The 13,978-nt window shown below is 41.2% G+C and overlaps 2 long non-coding RNA genes across 4 annotated transcripts in view; one reads left to right on the top strand and one right to left on the bottom strand.

The window, feature by feature from the left end:
- LOC309378491 overlaps positions 1 to 13,978 on the bottom strand; it is a 60,713-nt gene that overhangs the window by 28,576 nt on the left and 18,159 nt on the right. Inside the window, exon 3 of one of the 3 annotated variants that reach the window (XR_014172103.1) lies at positions 5,890 to 5,975. The exons of 1 other annotated variant lie outside the window; for it this stretch is intronic. This is a non-coding gene — a long non-coding RNA (uncharacterized lncRNA). Of the gene's footprint in view, positions 1 to 5,889; positions 5,976 to 9,364; positions 11,557 to 13,978 lie in introns of those variants that run through there. One more of the 3 variants, XR_014172104.1, reaches the window with a different exon arrangement.
- On the top strand, positions 4,037 to 9,234 carry LOC309378498. Its single transcript, XR_014172112.1, has 3 exons — positions 4,037 to 4,560; positions 4,625 to 7,125; positions 7,492 to 9,234. It is a non-coding gene; the product is annotated as an uncharacterized lncRNA (long non-coding RNA).

The following is a 13,978-nucleotide window of genomic DNA, read 5'->3' as shown; positions in this document are numbered from 1 at the left end:
TGTATACGGCTTAATACTTGAGGCATTAAGCAGCACCTGATTTTAAAAAAACAACTAACTGTTGGCATAACTGAGTGGTTATATATTGTTCTTGATGATAACAACAGCAACAAATTAAATGCCTTAAAATAAAATGGATATAAGAAGGCAGATGGTGCTGTATTGGCATGGACACGGTTTCCTTCTGAAACTCAGCTCAAAGCTTGGGAAAAAGAAAATGTGTAAACTTTAGGATGGAAGGAATCTTGTGACTTGAGTTTCCCAGCTTTATTTATTTTTCTATTTCAGGATCTTTTGTTTTGTAGATTTTGGACAGGATCCAGAATAGAAATCCTAGAATACCAATGCATCTTTTTTTGTATGTGTCACATATCTGCCAGATGCAAAACAGGAAGCAGGAGGTGGTGTGAACCTTTAGTAAAGCTTGATTTCACAAATTCCCCAGGAATTTCAGATCCTTGACAGATTTCACCCATTACTAATACTTGCTTAATTATACAACATTCAGATAGGATAGAATAAGACCATTAAAACAATCTACCCAATTTAGTGAGATTAAGTCTGCAATCTTACACAATTCTCTGATTTTGGAGTAAGCGCCATTGAATTCTGTGTGATTTATTTCTAAGTTAGTGCGCACAGCATGGCATTATAAGGGTGTGACAAATCTATTTTCTGTTATAATAGCTACCAGGCTCCTTTTGGCTTTAAATTTCCCAGATTGCACTTTTGAAGAGAAACATCACCTTGACCGACAATTGAAGAACAAGTCATTGAAAGTTAATTAAATTGTCAGTTGAGGTGTTATGTTTCATATAATACGTTATAATACAGTGGTACCTTGGAAGTTGAACGGAATCCATTCCAAAAGCTCCTGCAGCCAATTGGAAGCTGTGATGGATGTTTGGGTTCCAAAGAATGTTCGCTAATCGGAACAATCACTTCTGGGTTTGCAACATTTGGGAGCCAAAACATTCAACTGGCAAGGCGTTTGACTTCCAAGGTATGACTGTACTAGGTTTCTCAGTGAGAGCAAGTGTGGTGTATTGGTCAGTGTGTTGGACTAAGGCCTGGGAGATGAAGGTTTCAGTCCCCACTAAGTCATGAAGCTCAGTGGATGGCCTGAGCCAGTCACTGCCTCTCAGTAGAACCTACCTCACAGGTTGTTGTGAGGATAAAATGGGGACAGGGAGAACCACATGTGCCAATCTGAATTCCTTGGAAAATAAAGGTAAGGACAATAAAAACATATATAAATGAAGACTAAAGCATTTCATAAGCACGTAGGGCAGCCTTTCCCAACCTGGTGCCCTCTAGCTGCTTTGGACTACAACTTCCTATCAGCCCCGGCCAGCATGGTTGTACTGAATGGGACTGATGGGAATTGCAATCCAAACATCTGAAACACATCATGTTAGGGGAACATCATATGAAGCTGGCTCATACTGGATTGGACCATTGGTTCCATCTAGCTCACCACTGCCGACAATGGCTGACAGTGCTGTCCAAAGTTTCAGGCAGAGGACACCCTCTGTCACCCTTCCTGGGGATGTTGGAGAATTCCAAGATGGACTCTTCTGCATGCAAAGTAGATGCTCTGCCATGGAGCTGCGGCAATTCTCCAAAGATTGGTGAAGGGTGATATAGGATCTAATATTCAACCCCAGCACTGAGGTGCCTTGTAAATGTGGATCTTGGAGTATAATATCACTTGTTCTTAGCTATGAGAGGGAGTATGCCAAAGGTCAATAGGCAGTGGTTCTCTAATCAGTCATAGAGATATGGCAATGTTGCCTCCTTGCATGGTGTTTTCTTTTTTAACTCGAGCCCACAGCAAACCAAGTGGTGACCTTGAAAAATGTCAGGTAGGGAGTCAGTCTGTGTGCTACAAAGGGAACTGCAACAGCTACACTAGCCGAGGAGACCTTCACGCAGATGATACCCAACAAGCAATTCCCTGGGAGCTTCTAGACTGTTGCTTTTTGGGTGGGATTCAATCACAAACCAGCAAATTCCAGTTGCACAGTTATAGTTGACTGGGAGTTCTTGTAGATCTAATTGGAAAGCAATGGAGAAATGCACTGGGAAATGTGGGGGAACATTTGCTTGATGCAATTGTTGTCTAGCTCTAGCCTCCCCACAAACAAGAATGAATGCTCATTAAATAGCCTACATTATCTAATCTCCCTGGAAACGTATCTGGATGACTGTTCAATAAACAGATCATCTGGAAAAAGCCCCTGCTGAAGCTTCTGAGTCAGCCATGCTCAGTGGATGGAGAAACTATGAAACCTGTGCTTGCAGATTATAGGTGTTTCCCCTCCCATCCACTGTGTCATGAATCCCAAGATGACTTGTTGGAAGGACTGGTCAAAGGGTGAAGAGTCGAAGAGTCTGGAGAGTGCTAAGCTTGATGCTGGGGAGGGGCCAACTAACCTGGCAGATGTCCCCTCCATGCAGATGCTGGATGTCTCTTCAGAAGATGGAGAGCTACATAAACCAGTCCCTGCCTTGCCTCCTGCAAGAGGGCTGTCCCCAGCAACTGGGGAGGTAGACAAATAGTTGGCTGGGCAGACCCACCTACTGTCTCTAAGGACACACCTGGGACTGGATGGTTGAGGTGGCTTCCATCACTACCCTGCATCCACCACTCTGCCTAATGTTAGGGATGGCACTGCTTCTATTGTAAGTCAGTTGCTCCAGTGCGTAAACATAAACTGTGACGTGTGCACACAAAAGCTATATAGCATTCTAGACTTACATAGAAGATCCTAAGGCACTAAGTGCATAGCTTGGAAGTTTCAATGGTGTCCATTAAATTCTGTCCCCAGCCAAGAGCCACATTATTCTAATGTCCGGATTTGAAGGTAGGATAGGAAGAAAAAATAAATGAAAATTAAGAATAGAAGACAAAAAGAAACCTGCTGGTCGTAGCTGAAAATGGAACTTTACTCAATAGTCTTTTCCTTAACTTTTCCACTGTAAGGGATTTATAATTACCATGTCTTGTTATGATATCCTGTAATCCAGACATGATTGTTAAAATTACAGCATCCTTTGCAATTTTGTACATTAAAGTAGGAAACAGCTAGCATTATCTTCTTGGAAATCTCAAACAATATAATTTTAGGGACTAGCAACTTTGTTGCAGTGCCAGCAGCTTTAAAACCGCAAGGTCACGGAGGTCAAAATTAAATTCACTTATGCAGTATTTTGAATCTAAAAATCAATTTTAAACTCCATCGTCATCATGATTATCATCTGTACTTGATCTACATTTTTCCTTTGGCCATCAAGATTATCCATATAATCCATCAAGCCCAATGTTTTAATGTTCATACCAAAGGGTTTTGAAGTGAATCTGTAAGCGGGCATATACTGAAATGTTACATCAGGGATGGGGAACATGTGGTCCTCCAGATGTTGCTGGATTCCACCTCCCATCATCCCTGCTCATTGCTCATGTTGGCTGCGTCTGCTAGGAATTGGATTCCAACAACATCTGGAGGGTCACAGGCTCCCATGACACCACCCCTGTGTTACACTGAAGTAGCTTATTCATGTAAGTATTTATATTTTTTCTCATAGCATGGATTCTCTTATTGTTCTTATTGAGTGCTTAAATTATTATTTGATAAGAGTAATGTTAGTTGAAGTTATGAAATATGTTTATTTAATTAAATGTATATATTATCAAAACACCAACATACATATGGCTGCATTGTTTTTTAGGAAGGACAGTTAAGTAAACCAAGTGTATACTTCCTGAAAAGGTTAATCTCTCATTTTTTTGCTCTTTTTATTTACTTATTTAACAATAAAAAATAAGAAAACATTAAAACAACCCAAGCCATAGCAGCATCTCTTACAGTACATCACACATATAAGGTCACAAAAAACAGAGAGATAAAAATTATTATGCCTCTTTCTCTTTTTATCCCAATATGAAAAAGGTTTATCTTTAAAGTTTTTTTATTATTATTTGGAAATTCAAAATGCAGAATAGTTCCTGTTACAGTAAGAGCAGAGACAACATACCACAAAACGAAGTTAAATTTCCATTAGTATTTATTTTTTATTGTGAAACGTAAGTTTTCACATTTTCAAGATACAAACATAGACCCATTGGGTTAATGCAATTTATTATTATCAAAATAAGAACAATTTTAACATCCAGATTAATGATGAATTAACGCCATAAATTTCTTACATCACCACAAAGTCAATACCATGGCCCTCATTATCTCTCTCTCCATACCTGCACATATATGCAAACCACATTGTGGAGAATTCAGATTAAAAAATGCATTGACACTGATTTCAACTGACTAATATATCCTTCTCCAACCTGGTGCTTCCCATAGGTTGTTCACCACAACTCCCAGCATGGCCAAGTTATGATGGGAATTATAGCCCAACAATATATTTATTTATTAACATTGATATGCCACCCTTCTTTGCTAAGGTGCTCAGTATAATTTTTTTTAAAAAAATCAAACATTTAAAAACACATAAGAACATTAGAAACATTTTTAAATTATGCAGATCAGAGGGCACCAGGTTGGGGAAGACTGGAGTGATGTCATCTTAATTTACTTGTGTTCCTTATTGGGGAAGACTGGAGGTTGGGGAAGACTGGAGTGATGTCATCTTAATTTACTTGTGTTCCTTATTAGCAGGAGAAAATGTTTTCCCTCAATATAGCTCTGCCCGAGTATGCAGTTGGTGGGATGTTTGTCAATGAACCGCCCTCCCCGTTTTTTCTGGGTACTGTATTAGATTGGAGCCATTAGGCGAGTGAGTCGCTCAGAAGAGCTCATTTTTCTTAGTATTCTGTTTGGTATGTTTGGGCAGTGAAAAGGGGAAGATTGGGGGTGCCAGCAATTTCACAGTATTTTCAGTGGATCAATAAAAGGTGGTTATGACCTTAAAGTCTGTTCCCTTTGCTTGTACTAGCTTCTGGAATGCTGTAGGAGGGGATTGATTTACACAGGTTATATAATTCAGCTCTTCTGAGTAGAATTCCTTCAGCGATGCAGAAGCCAAAACTGACACCTAGCCACGTGGGCCCATCATGTAACCCACACTAACTTGTCATGAGACCAATCTGTAAAAAATAGATCACTGGTGTAAACTTACACTAGAGTGAGCTCTACAGAGCTTGTGTGACATGTTCTGAAGTCACCCATTATTTTCAGAACTCTTTTCTAAGTTGGCCTCAGTGAACTTTCAAAAGTAGGTTTAGGTTACATTACTGGCTTTACAACAAGACATACTATTTTGAAGTATGCTCTTTCATTTTTGCTTGCTTTTTGCACAGTCCTGTGTGTTAGGCGGTGCAAGACAGACTAGTAGAGGGAAAAGAAACCAAAGGTTGTTTAGTTGCGTTGCAATGTGTCCTCTTCCACTCCAAGGTTTCGTGGGTGTCTTGTGAAATGGCCAGGCTTAGCTTGCTCTCACTTATTTTATTTATTTAGAAACACATATAAACCTTTTAATACTTGAGAAATCTAAGCAGGGTACAACATACAAACAAGAAACAGTAGAAGTAGAAGGAAAATGCAGCATAAAACCAGTAAAAACATATAAAAACAAACAGGGAATTCAGGGAATTCAAACAAGTAAATAATAAAAAGGGTGCCTTTAGACTGAAGACCTCTGAAGCAACTGATGGTTTCACAAATGGCAAAATGAAGTGCATTCCAGAGTTCAGAGACAATAGCAGAAAACGTCGATTTTCAGGTCATTGCCCTTGTGATATTCAGTAGGCAATGTACAGCACATGTGGAATTTCCTGTAAGCGATCTTGCAGGAGCAGATGATTTTTCAGGCTACTAAGTGAATGAAAGCATTCTCTTATATTGCAGACCCTTACCTGTTTGCTCACATATTGTGAGCAACAGAAATACTGAATTAGTCCTGTTTACCAGTCTCCCATTATGTTGCGTGAAGTTTCAGATGGAGACATCTAGTGGCTATAATACACAAGACACCTGGATTACACCAAAGACTGAGTCTAGAACCCAGATCTAGAAAGGTGAATCCTCCCCACTCCTCCATGAGAAAATGTTGCCAATTTTATTTGAAAATCATTTAATTTCCCTCAGAATTCCTAAATTTTATCTGAATAATATTATCTAAATGCAATGTTAAACGCTAATTGATTTGCAAGTGCTATATTGGGTTTTGTGGGGGATTGGTCTAGATGTCATCTTTGGGGTCCTCTCCCTGCCTATGATTTTATATCTGTAAGATGAGATGCTGTCAAGAAGACTGCTAAATGAATAGCTCTAATCCAGTTTGTGAAGTGTCTCTTTGCATATCTAAAGAGTACAGAACTACAGTGCCACAGAAACTATTTAATTAATTAATTTGTCAGTTTCTCTATCTCGCCCTCAGGTCCATGAAACTTGTGGTCCTTCAGATGTTGTTGGACTCCAGCTATCAGCTTTGATGTCAGGGATGATGAGAGTTGAAGACCAACAATACCTAGAAGACTACAAGAATGACTAATCCTGTACTAGCTGAAGATGGGCGGGCCTTCTGCTCCCTACCCAGCCAAGCTGGAAGTGATGCCATTGTTGAGCGTAAGAGAACAATACAAGTGAGACTATTCTAACTTGGCAGCTGGAGCTGGTAACACAGAGATTCTGTGAGATTCCAGCACTATGGGACTGAGAGGCTCTCCATTCTGCTGTGAAACATAGTGAGTAGGGATGAACGGATCTGTCTATTTCACTCTTAGTTTCTCATTTCTCCAATATTCAGTTCTCCACGTTTTCTGCACAGATTTGGTTTTTTTAAAAAATCCTTATGAAAATCAACAGTTTTTGCAAGCAATTTTCCTTAATATGCACACATTGTGTCCATTTCTTCCAATATACACATTTTTGTAAACATTGTTTGGCTGGAGAACTACATCACAAAATCCAGAGAAGTGTAAAATTATATGAGGACCAAAACAGTCCTTATATAGTTTTTAAAAGTGTGAATTTGTTAGGTTCAACACTAAATGTGAACCAAACCAAATTTCTCCTCCATCCCCACTAAAGGGGCCCCAGTATGTGTTCAGGTGTTAATGTTGTCAGCTCTTTCTTTATATGCTTGGGCTGTATATAGGTAAAGGTAAAGGGACCCCTGACCGTTAGGTCCAGTCGTGACCGACTCTGGGGTTGTGGCGCTCATCTCACTTTACTGGCCAAGGGAGCCAGCGTACAGCTTCCGGGTCATGTGGCCAGCATGACTAAGCCGCTTCTGGCGAACCAGAGCAGCACACGGAAACACAGTTTACCTTCCCGCTGGAGCGGTACCTATTTATCTACTTGCACTTTGTGCTTTCGAACTGCTAGGCTGGCAGGAGCAGGGACCGAGCAACGGGAGCTCACCCCGTCGCAGGCATTCAAACTGCCAACCTTCTGATCGGCAAGTCCTAGGCCCTGTGGTTTAACCCACAGCGCCACCTGTGTCCCTCTGGGCTGTATATACATGTAGATATATCACAAAGACATCACAGTCTCAAGTGACCTCAATTCTAGGGAAACCAAACCCAGGTATGCCCAGGCATCACCAGTCTGGTGGCAAAAATAAAATGCAATGATATAGTTGCAGGGTTTTCATTGCCTGAGTTTTCTGTAGGCTTTGGGGTTTAGTGTTCCTGAGAAAGAAACTCAACTCTCTAAACAGCAATAAAATATTACTTGGTGACTTTACACATTTGGGTTTATTTTATCCCTGCCTGGTTCATCCAGCCTCCCCACCCCCAGTCCAAGCTGAATGTACAAAAAGGCAAGGTGTGTCTTAATAACACACTTTGCACTTCCGCTTAAAAGGCGTGAAAGTGTGACTGCAATGAGCTGAAAGCCTGAAAGAAATGTGCATAGTTTTTCTTTTGCATAGAAGCATAGTATTTTAAAAATAACAATAAAGTGATATGCTGTGATTTGGGTTGATTTGGGAGCTGGTGTGAAACTTGCTACAGAACTAAACAGGGAAATGAAGTGACTTGAGTGATTCACGAAGTGATTCTTGAGTGATCATACCATAAACTGGGTAATCCGAGAATCTGTTAATTATTATCAAGCTCTGATCATGACATTTAATAGGTTCGATGCAGCCATAAAGGATTTATGCTGTCCCTCACTAAAATGTGGACTGAGACCAAGATAACAAACAGCCAAGGTTGTCTGACATATAAAGCGACTTCTTTCCCTGTCATTCAAAACAAAAGCACACATTCGCAGGTTTGTTGTAAACCTGTCTATACACATGATAATAGCACAGAGTGGGTGTTGTGCTCCACTCTCCTCTGTTCTGTACTGGAAGCTGGATGTGTTCATTTCTGATGTTTCTCCTGAGCATGTTAAGGATCAGAGACGAGAAACAGATGTTTGAGGAGCAGAAAAAATGGTTCTCCCATTGTAGTTTTTCTCATCAGTGGCGTAGTGTAGGTTGCCAGTGCGCGGGGCCGTTTGGAGGGGGAGGGTGGAAGGGAGGGAAATGGAGTATGCATGCACATTCAACTGCCTAATGGCGTCTGCATCACCCAGGAGATTGCAGTCACAGAGATCAGAAAAGTTGTTTCTTTGTCTGGAGAGGTCACTTCCTGGTTCGTATGGAGAAACCAGTGATAAGAGCATGCAGCTGTATTGAGGCAGCACCAGGTGTTGAAATTTAGTGCCCCTTACAATTCTGTGCCTGGAACAACTGCCCTTGTGGCCCTCCCCATGCTACACCACCAGTTTCTCATGTCATAATCTAGAGAATGATGCTGCTTTGCCTTTTCTTCAAGACGACTCACACATTCTGTTATTTATTATTACATTTCTATCCCACCTTTCCTCCAAGGTGCTCAGATTGGTATACAATTTTATCTTCACACCAACGCTCTGAGGTGGGTTAGGCTGACGGACTGTGAGTGGCCCAAGGTCACTTAGCGAACTTTACGGCTGAAAGGGCATTTGAAACCTTGTCTGCCAGGTCCCACTGTACCACACTGGCTGCAATCCTAATTATCACTGATATAATGGGACTTGTGCATAGCATTGTACTGCATAGGCATACAAAGCTAGTATGGAGACCTAGATTCATATGTACGAAGCTATGCTTCCTTGTTAGCTGTGCTTTTGTAACCACACATTATATAATCTGCTTTTCAGTAATGTTTCTCAGAACATAGCACAAAAAAGGATAAAAACCATATTTAAGCACATAATTCATTTAATAATAAATGCAGTAGTAAAATATGTGTACTCTAAGAGTCTCTTAAGATTGTTAAAGGTCAAATACAAGCCTAAAAGGAAAACTTTTAATTGCTCTCTTGAGGAAGCTCTCAGAACTGGCAGATCTCTGTAGCAACAGCCTGGCTGGTCAGCGTGGGCCATTACCAGGAAACAGCTATTAATAGTTGAGGGCACTTGTACCTGTCTTGGCCATAAAACCTGGAGTGAGTCTTTACTACTGGACCTGAACCAATGGGGAAATGGTAAGAAGGCATTGTAAAGCCAAACCATGACTTTGTGCAACCAAATAAACATGCCAGCTCCTGTAGAGAAGAATCCAGCTGCTTTGTTGCTCCCGCTTGTTTGGCTGATGCACTGTATCACCCAAACCCAAGCTCGTGGTTTAGCTCTCTCAGAAGATCTGCAATCCATAAATCATGGGACAAATCTTGGTAACTACTTGTGGTTAGTCTACTGAGAGCTAAACCATGACCTCATGTCCAGATGACATGTTAAGCCAAACTATGGTTTAGCTCAGCATTGCACAGCCTAATATAACCAGGGAGGAGCAAAGTGGTTGGGGTCTCCTCTCTGGCAGCCTGCAAACCCATATACTCATGCTAGGTTTGGCTTAGTATGATGTGTGATCCAAGCCAATAAAGTGTTAACTAACACTTCCCATCTCTCAATGAAAGTCTTATGATATGCCCCACCCTAATCACTTTTATTGGGTTGGAATGGAGTCAACTGATGTAGCTCATTCACCCAAGAGCCCTCAAGGCTGACTTTTATTGCAGGTCTATTCTGAAGCATGTTGCTTACACAATAATAGTGCAATAGTGGTGGATTTATTCTGCTTTAGTTTGTTTTGCAATGCTCCCCCAGTGCTATCACATAATTGCTGTCTGGATGGGCTACAGCATAACAGAAGCAGGACAAAAATAAACCAGAGCATTTGTGGTATAATAAGTTATGGGATTTCAACAGGAAGTTATGGGATATGCATTGACAGGAAGTGAAGCAATATGACTGCTCCAAAACTTTTGCAGGTGCAAACAGTATTGAAACTGGGGTTGTGTGTGACTGCCCCAACACCACCAAGAGAACATAGCATCATGAATGTGCAATAAAAAGTATGTCCCCAGGGGCCACTAATCTCACTGGATGAGCCACAAATAATAAAGGGCTAATAATGAAGGGCAAGCAATAAATGGCAAAGGGAAACCTGTTCCCACACCACTCAGTGGCCCATGAGCTAGGCTCATTAAATGCACACAAACACTAGGGAATTTTTTCTGATAAGTAGTCCAAAAGACACCCACACCACTTGACATCCCAAAGAGACCATCCTGTTTAGTAGTGACCCTTCCAGTGGTTTGCCTTTGGCAAAACAAAAAACCCAAATCCTTCCCTGCCGCCCAGCAAAGCTCCACTAATGAGTCAGGTTGAACACAGCCCTAGCCAAAGCATAGGCAGTGCCTATTAGGCACTCATTAGATGCTGGTGGGCAGGTAGAAACAGAAGGAATGGAGACAAGGTAGAAACAGTGCATTTCTTCACCCATCGCTGTGAATGTATGATCTATTAAAAAGCCTGAGAAATCTGTGCAACCTGTTTAATGGAACATGTTTCATGAAAATTAGCCCCTTCCTCTCTAGAAGGGTTGAATGATTTGAATGCATCTTTTAAAGTGATAGAATTACAGATAGAAATCACTGTAGAGGAATATACAATCTACAATAAACATTCCAGTTAGTTATAAAAGGAGTCTGCTTTATTAGCAGGGAAAACACCGTATGGTGCTTTATTCATAATGCATATTAACAAAACCAGTCAGAAGCATATGTATATTTTAATCATGGCTTCACACTTACAGGAACGATGAATTCCAATTTGTTTACTGCATGTCTGCATGGTGAGCATTGTAAAATATGGAAAAAGAGCTGGGTATCTGAAACGTGTGATTAAATGTATCTGTGAGCTGTGAATGGCCAAGGCTCTTGGGTACATTTTTAAAGCCACAAACTGGTGTTTGCCACGCAGATGTGTGGTGGATGAATGAGAGCCTCTCATTCTAATAATGCACATAGGGGCCATGGGGCTGTTCCTTCTATGTGCCAACTTCAAAAATAGAAGAATTGGTCCTCTTTTTCGTATGTACACAAATGCTTTCAGCACTCTGTAAACACAGGAATGGGATGATGACATTGAAGCTCTGCTTGAGAAGCTTGCCCTCTGGTGAAAACACTGATAGCCTAGATAGGTGTGGGCCATGCTTTGGAAGTCCAAACCTCAAGCCATAAAATGTATACAGTCATCAAACTTTGGCACAGATAATCTGTGGAAACAGAAAGAGAGGGCAAAAGCCAAGTCTTCTTTACAATGATTGCTTTGTGGCCTTGCTCATGTGTAGGCAGGCTCTGAGTTGCACTAGAGTTTGCTCCGTGAAGCCATATGCAAGACATAGCTTCTCATTTGGAAGGAAGGAATTCATTGCCTATTTGCTTTTCAAAGCTCCCTGTCTTGTTCCTAAAACATCTTTTTAAAGCAGTCTGCATGGACAGGGGAGGCATGCTAGATTTTAATGTGGTAGCATGGAGGCATCATTTCTTGCGGTATACAAATTCATTTCTCATTGTGTACCAACTGGTCTTTCGTCGACAGGTTAAGCAGATTCCAAGCCTTGTGAAACCACAGAACTGTGGGATGAATGTTCACACTAAGGGCAATGATGCCTCTGTCATGCCATTTCCAAGTACTGTATCCGAAAACAAACAGACAATTGTCTGTCTTCAGTGTGTGTTGCTGAGACTACAGCAAGCAGATGATCATTTGGCTACGATGAACCATCCTTTGCTGGAGCGTGTGGCCGAGTCGACATCAGTTTCCCAATCTCTGCCAAAGCTGACCATTGATCCTACAGTTGCCAGACTGATCTTTTCCTGCTAAAAATGAGCCATTCAGTTTAGACAGCATCAAAATGATGAGTGGCTTGATGCAAAGGGCACATTCCTTCAGTCATCCGTGTTTACAAGATGAACACACTGCGTGGCTCAATAGCTTCTTAAGGCTTTGTGTGCACAATAAATATTGCTGAGCAATGTGAGCAGCTTCCCCTTTAGCACGCTAAAATAATAGGACTTATAATAAGCAATAAATGGCACTTATTGGTGGCGCACACCAACCCTTCTTGGCCCTGGCAATTTTGCACTCAAGAGTTTGTATCTTTTGCAACTTCTCATCCAGTTTAAACTTTGCATTTGCTAATGGACGCACTCGACCATGTACCAAGTGACAGAAGCAGAATTCTTGCCAGCAACAAATGCCATACTATTGTGTGTGTTTGTGAGTCTATAAGAGTCTGATGAATATTAGCGGCATACTTCGGAAAGTTTTCCCCCTCTTTTCCAAAGCTAACGCTGGCACGTTTTCCCTTTGGCGTACATCTGATGTCATTGTCTCTCTCTTACTGCCCTTACAAAGTATTAGCTGACAGGCAGCACTTAATGCACTCATGGAGATGCCGTGGACAAAGCTAGATACACTTCCCAAAAATGCAATATATATTTTTGGGAGCGAGGAGAGAGGAGATTTTGCCATGCCAACTCATTATGTAAGAGGCATAGCATGATGAGTCTTATTCTTAGAAAGAGATGAAGATTTGGAAGGTTACATATGCTGCTGTGCCCTGGGCCACTGGGCTGGTATAAGGGAATCTGAACACAACTTGTGAAAGACCAAGGGGCAGCAAGCAATGAGAGTAGTCACATAGTCAGTTATGCTTCTAGACAGGCACCATCTAGAGAAAGTTGGAAAGGGTGGCATTACCTCTTTCATTCCTTCCTCTTGCCAGTGCCTTGCGAAGATAGATTTATCTCTACAGCTGCATATATATCATGCATTTAAAGCACTCCCCCCCAGAAACATGGGAACTGTAGTTTGTTAAAGGTGCTGGAAACTGTAGTTCTGTGAGGGGTAACTGTAGTCCCCAGTATTCTTTGGGGAGGGGTGTGTGCTTTAAAAGCATGGTGTGTATGCAGCCTACATTTGCTCTCCTTGCTACAGCTAAGAAGACAAAACAACAAAAACAAAACCCAGATAATAATTCTCCCTTCTTTGGCAGCAATTGCTGTGCTTTTGCCATGTCAGATTGTAGATATGGTTTCCTCTGTTTCTTTTTTGGTCTTATAGAGGCTGCAGTCCTTTGAGCAAACCAGAGAGTGCCATGGTGGTTTTAGGCTGGTGGCCAGTCCTGCCAAGCCCTACTCATGAGTTAAACTTTGAGCGGAGAACCTCAGGACCCAAACATCAACATCATCTAATCTCCCAGCAAAGAAATCAGGACGAATATTCTATAAACAAGTCATCTGGAAGTGCCATTAGAAAATATACAATATCTAAAGAAATAATCAGTGAAACACACATTTTATATACTGAGAGATTTTACAATGTCTTGCTTAGGATATACTTATATAACCAAGCCAATTTCAGCAGTAGTATATCAGAAGTACAGGTAGAACCCCCCCCCCAGGCCAATTAAGTGTTTGAAATAGGCTATATTTAGAACTTTGCCTCCCTCCTCTGCACTACATTTCAATTTAATGCTAGACTAGCATGCAGTTACCTAATTATAGAGTGAAGTGTGTTACGAGTTCACAACAAAGCCACCCATTTAGCACATCGGAAATCTCGATTGCTGTAAGAATTAAGAAATGCACACCACTCTCCCAGTTTTACTAGCAGAATAAATCAGTGTCCAA

The sequence above is a fragment of the Podarcis melisellensis genome, assembly GCF_964234715.1.
Source record: "Podarcis melisellensis genome assembly, chromosome: 10".
In the NCBI taxonomy this organism is placed as follows: Eukaryota; Metazoa; Chordata; class Lepidosauria; order Squamata; family Lacertidae; genus Podarcis; species Podarcis melisellensis.
This window is presented reverse-complemented; position numbering and strand designations above follow the sequence as displayed.